Here is a 6530-nt window from a genome sequence, read left to right as displayed (position 1 = left end):
GGGGCGCCCAAGTCAGGGAGCTCTTTGAATGCCTCCAATGCTAGAAGCTGAGACTGTTGTAATATTTGGGGTACCAATCGCGCCTGTAGCTGAGGCTCTTCAAATCGCCCCTGTCCCAACAACATGTCTATAGTTGCTACATGGAGAGGGTCGTCCTGGGGTCTATCTAAATTAAGCACTGCCGCGTGCTCAGCCTTCTTTCTCCATGAATCCTTCCATAATAATCTCTGTGTGGGTGTTAACAACATATCTGCAAATTTCTGAGCGTCAAAGGGACACATCGCTTGCCCCAAGAATATTTGTTCTAATAATGCTTGTACATACGGATTTTTCAAGCCGTATGCCACAATAGCTTTCTGAGCCTCCCTCATCAATTTCCAGTCTAACGGCACCCAAGATTTAACCCCCTCCCTTGATACCAATACCGGGAAAGTAGCCGGCATGGCATCCAAAAATTCCCCTTCAATTATAGCATCCTTTATCAATCCATGCCAGCGCTTAATTGGGTCAGGAGATCCCGCTCCTCCCCCTCCATCCCTCCAAATCACCCCCGTCCCCTGTTCTTCTTGCCCTCGTCCAATTGAAGAACACGTAGGTGGCGGAGGTTTCACTTTTGGTCGAACCGGTTGCGTAGCGGGGGCATAAATTTTGCGATATTCTTCCTCTACTGTCGGTTGCAACTCTTCCTCGGGAGTGAGGTGCTCCGTACAACCATAATACCCACACAACCTACAAATATGGGGCAAATGTGAGGGGTCAGGTATGCCGTGCTCTTGAAGCTGTTGTAGCAGATGCGATCGTGACGATCCTTGCGGTCTGTTTTCCTTTCTATCCAGCTCATCCATCATCTGTTGAGCTGCAATACCTTCCTTATATAACCACCGAATTATCTGGTCCTGCGTCAAGTTATCAAACTCTCCAGTTTTAGGCAAGTCAATAATCCGAACGTGTCGGGGAGGGGCTGGTGGCACAACCGCGGGCGGCAATCCTGAGCCCCCTTGTAACGGGTTCTCTGGATTGCCCGATGACAATTCCCCCGACACCGGCTGATCCACGGCCATCGGTTCGCCCCGATCTGAGTCATCATCCTCCAAGGGCAATGGTACCTCACTGGGGTCCAACGGCGCCAAAGGAATCATAGGCGTTGTTTTACCAAAAAAGTCTTTTGCTCCTACCGTGAAGGCCCCTTTCGCTGATGATTCTAATGCCTCGCGTAATGCAATACGCGCCCTTGCCTGAGCCGCTGCGGTGGTAACGGCTCGATGAACAGTCCGCCAGATAGGGCTCAAGGCAGTAGCTTCTTTATTTCCGACCCCCACAGAGTCCCACAGGTCTTCCCCCAATGTTTTCCACACCGAAGAGTCAAACACATTCTTTGCATTAACCAGGAAACCCCGTCGCTTTCCCCACCGAAGCAATTTTTGCAGAGCTTCTGGGGAAAATTTTTCTCCCTGGTTATTAAGCAGATTGCTTAAGACCTTAAACACGGCCTGCTCATCTGGCGATGCTGCCACTCCCATTATGAGAGATATTCCCCGCCGCTCACCTTTCAGTGGGAGCTCCCCCCGCCTCAGTTGGGCGTCCCGGTTCCTCACCCGAACGGAGGACTCCGGCAGTGGCGGTCCCTGCTATTTCTTCCTCTGTCCGTGGTACCAAATTCACAGAATTCTATCACGTCGGGGTCACCATTTGTTGCTGCTAGCAGGCTGGCTTACAGGACAACTGAAACAGTTGCTGGTAAAAAGCACTTTATTTCCCTTCCCACAGCCATATATATACAGCACTTGTTTATTCCTTTTCTGTTGTTTATCACCCAATGTTCTCATCATTCTTATCTTTGGGTTCCATTATCTTGTGGTGGTAAAGACTCTCAGGTGCTGCTTATATCATTAGTCCTTAGTTCAGCCAAAGTTTAGTCCTCAGTCCAGCCAAAATCTTCTGGCCTTGTCCTTCAACTTGTTACCTGCAGCCCCGCCTCTTGTACTGTTCTTTTCCATTACTTGGTACACATTTCTAAAACATCTGATACTCAGCATTTCCCACACCAGGAGTCATTCTTTCTCAAGGTAAAAACAACATTTAATTTTCTCTTTGAAATCCCAGAAAGGAAGGGTTGAACTTGTTCAGACAAAGAATAAACCAAACTGAACCTTCTATCTCAAATTCAATGATATGTTGATGTTCATAAAAGTGTGGTTAATATTTTTTTATGATTCTCTTTTTCCATCCAGTTTTCTGTGATTCTCTACTTCCTGATTATTCTGGATGCCAAATAGTGAAATATGCCAGAGTGATGTTCCTGCCTATTTTTCAACCTGGTTATTAACAGGAAATAACAGAAATCTTACAACAAAGCCAGTTTGCATATGATTGCTAGTCCAATTTTTCGGGTTCAAGTAAGTCTCCAAAGTTTGAATACTTAAACATAATACTTTATACTTCTATAGTGCCTTCCATCTAGGGATCACAAGTCCTTTATAAGCCTTTGCAATCCCTAGGTACTGCTTTAACTACTTTCCAAATAGACCCTTCCAATCTTTCTCTGAACACCCATCCCTAATCTCACCATTAGGAGCAATTTCTCCTACCTAGTCTTCCCAGATTTGGTATCAGGCCTTATGTTGTCCTTGATGATGATAGATAGGGCCAGCCAATAAGTTAATGAAAAAACGGCAATCAGGAAAACACACAATGACAGAAAGCAAGCAGCTGTTCAGACCATGAAATGAGGTAAACATACATTAGGATTTGATACCCTGACATTTGTCTTAATCTTGGTTTGACTTGGCTTAATTGGCACCACTGGGAGGAGCATCTTCTGTCAATTACTGAGGGGAAGTCCTTCCTCCAGCAGGGCCAGCCCATCAGAGCAGGGGTATTGAGTTGTTATATGTTCCATGGTATGTTTTGGGTGACCACAGTCACACACTGTAGTCTTTAATTTTCCACTGTGCAGCAAGTATCCGCATCTGCCATGGTGTGTGCAGATGCGGTTTAGGGTTGTCCATGAGCTTTGTGGCAGATCAAAGCCAGGGTCCTTCTGCATCGCGTCTTTCACATGGTGTTTAGTTATGGCTTCTTGTGAACTCCGTTTGGCTTTCCAAGCTTCATCAGGGTTGAAGTTGCATAAGTGCATGGGTCCAAAAGGGCTTATGCGACTTCAGGCAGTGATGAGGGATGTTGTTAAGGTCCTGGTGGATGGGGTGACATTCATTTTCCACGATCTGCTGGAATTCCTGAAGAGTTGTGGCATTACAGCAAATGGATGGGGGAAGCAATGTGCAACAGCACCAGCATCCAAGATGTTGAGATCGACTTAAGGGTTCCAGTGATGCACCACATTGTAGTGTTCAGTTGGACATCAACAAGATGAGTATAGCTTCTTCTGGTCCATACTGGTGCATAGTACTCAGTTATGGAGCACACAAGGGCCATCGCTGGGATCACTGACCGTTTAAAAGAGCAGAAATTAAGGCAGAGGGGAAGAGAAATATTTTTGTAAGGTTTGAAGGGTTGCTTTTGCTCCTACCTAAATTATCTTTTTCAGTGAATGTAAAAGTATACCAATGTATGCAAGATTAAACTCTAATAGAATTTTTTTGAGCATTTATTATTATGTTTCTATTTTTTACAATATATATGTGGCTTATTAACAATTTCCTTTTGTTATTCCATTTCTTTCATTTTTGACTTGTTGGAGGCAGACAATTCAGCTACATATAATGTCAGCTAAAATAAATATATTAGCACAATCCAACCACAATCATATGAGCCAAATAACTGATCAGAAAAGTGAAGGTAAAGCTAATAATTTAAGACAGAGGTCATCAAATTGTTGGATTCATGGGCCATGTGCAGTGGCAATATCATAATCTGCGAGGTTAAACTGAGGCGTGATTATTGCTAATTGAAAACTTTAGCTGAGGCTCTCAACTGCAACACTCTCAAGGACGATGCACTTTTGCCCACATACTGAACTGCACTTCAAGTCAATGATTCTTTACACCTGGTGTAGCTTTCCTCTCATTTTCCACACTCCCTTCTAGTGAGAACATGCTTCTGTCTTCTATAAGCGCATGCTAAAAATCGGCCACACAGGAACAGAGGTTATTGCCAGTGGCTTGACTCTTCCTTTGCACCATAACTCCTGTGCAAACAGATACTGGTCTCCCTCTGGTAGTTAGCCCCACAGATGTATTGGACCCGAGGAACTGTAGCCCTGCATCCTGCAGGTCATTCAGTGTAAAAGGGGTGCACAACATTGACACCCTCTTTGCACAGATGTAAATCACTACATATATAAATGACTACACAGAGGATCAGGCCCATAACCTCTGCGGCAGCAAGGAGTGAATACAGTGCTAGGTGTCTCTCTATAGTAAAAGAATGACATCTGTTTTTTTATTTAATTGTTTTTTAAAAAAAACCAAGAAATTCTGTCTGCTAAATGCATTAGGAGAGGCTTGTGAGTTTGTAAATACCAGAGAGCCATTCAAGTGCAAAACTGATTTTTTTAAATAAAAGATATACTTAATTTTGTCTCCATTCAAACATTGACTTGAACAACACTTTTTTTTTGTCTTTTGTCAGGATTTCTGCCCCCTATTAGATCAACAGCTTCTTGTTTGAAAAAACACATCTGGCTTCTAAAATCAGCCTGCCCATCAATTAAACAGATGGTTTTGAAAGGGAGACCAGAAGGTGGGATTGCAGATTAGGCTATAGGCATATTTCCAAGTAGAATTTCCTTCATGGCAATTTTGAATTTTTGGAATATTTGATAAATATTGAAATTCAGTTTCATATGTGGGCTGTGCAATTTAAAGCTAGCCTAGAGCACATCATTGGTCCATCAAATCTAGCTTTCTGCCACCAGTTGTGACCAGAGTCTGGCTGCAAATGTCAAAAACCAAAATACACATCAAAAACATTGTGCACTTGGGCAATTGTGCAATGCTAACCTTATAAGAAAACATCCTTCCTGATAGCAAGCATGACATGTGCTTAATTATACTTATTATACTTTATTATCTTAAATGCAAATGCAAATAAGGGCCACATAATTTATCTATAACTTTTTAGAATCCAGTCATAAAATTCACTGTTTCACTCAATGGTCTCTTGGGGCTAGGAATTCCATACATTGAATGAAATAAAAATTTCTTTGTATTTGTTCTTCATTTAGCTGCTATTAGCTAAGCAACCTCTTCTTGTAACCTGGGACTGGGAAAACGGAGGGTGTGACATTTTTTCACCATGTCCTATACCATAACTAGAATACTAATCATTCTGATGGTCCAGTACTGGTTTGTGAGTATAAGAATTAAAAAAAAATGAATGAATGAACAACAAAATACTCAGTGAAAATGAACACCTTTAAGCACATATTTAAATCTTATAGGAGGAAATTCTATTTGGGAATATGCCCATAGTCTAATCTGCAACCATTTTAAATCAACAGGATTTAAACGTGTGCTTAAGTGCTTTGCTGAATAAGGTTGAATTGACACCTCTGTGCGGAACTTGGTGCTGATCCTTTTCCATAAAATGGATCACAGCATAGCTCCTTATAGTTTTGAGAGTAGCAAACTGGTCTCAAAGACACAGCAAAGAAACAGACCAGTTTAAAAGATTAATAATTACCGGTAGGTAATAAGCACTTTTTTCTTCTTCTCATTTTACCTAGTTAGATGTCTATAGGTCTGATCTTACACTATTGAAGTCAATGGGAGTTTTGCTATTGACTTCAATGAGTGTAGGAACAAACCCTCTATCTTGTGCCCAAATAGCCTGCTACTGTTATCATTGCTTGATTCCAGTTGTTGTCCATAGTTTAACATCACTGGATTTTTTATTTCAGAAATTGGACTCTTACCCCTCAGTTCACTTATGGCGCCTGTTGGCTTCTCTAATTAACAGTAATGGGAATAATGCACTTATGCATCTAGCAGAGAAAAGAGCCCTTCTTTTTGCCCTGTGATCTCTGTTTTTTCAGCTTGCAGCCACCACCTCTAATTTACACTTTCGATAACTATCTCATCCTTATCCTCTCCTCCATCCAGCATTCATATTTCTCAGCTAATAGCTTCCCCATCTCTTTTCTATCCAACATGCTTTGATCTATTTTTTCACAGCTTGAACAAGGTGTTATTGTCAAACTATGGCCTCCAATTTTGTTTTTCATTTTCATGCTCATTTTGTCATTCTCTGTCCATTAACTGAAGTCAGTGGGACTTAAGCATATGCTTTGGGCTTTGCCAAAAAGGGATGGACTTAAAAGCTCATGCTTAACATTAAGCAAAGCTTCAGTATTTTGCTGAGTTGGGACCTGAGTGAGTGGTTCTTCACTTTCCTGCCTCCACACTGTGGGGCCAGTCTTGCACCTTTGAAGTCAATGGGAGCTTCAAAGGGTGCAGGAACATGCCCTAGATCAGCTGTAAGTACTCCTTCAACCTCCTACGATCCTCCTCCTGATCTTTTCTGTGCCACTCCAGGAATGTCCTGAATCTTTCATCGTCCACTTTCTTTCA

At 42.3% G+C, this 6530-nt stretch overlaps 1 non-coding gene across 1 annotated transcript; it reads left to right on the top strand.

Moving 5' to 3' along the window:
* Positions 1-3846: 3846 nt before the first annotated feature.
* LOC119852396 lies at positions 3847-3980 on the top strand. The gene has a single exon (XR_005291647.1). It is a non-coding gene; the product is annotated as a U4 spliceosomal RNA (small nuclear RNA).
* Positions 3981-6530: the final 2550 nt, after the last annotated feature.

The sequence above is a fragment of the Dermochelys coriacea genome, chromosome 2 (genome assembly GCF_009764565.3).
Source record: "Dermochelys coriacea isolate rDerCor1 chromosome 2, rDerCor1.pri.v4, whole genome shotgun sequence".
NCBI lineage: Eukaryota > Metazoa > Chordata > Testudines > Dermochelyidae > Dermochelys > Dermochelys coriacea.
Note: the sequence above shows the minus strand (reverse complement) of the source record. Positions and strands in the feature narration are given on the sequence as shown.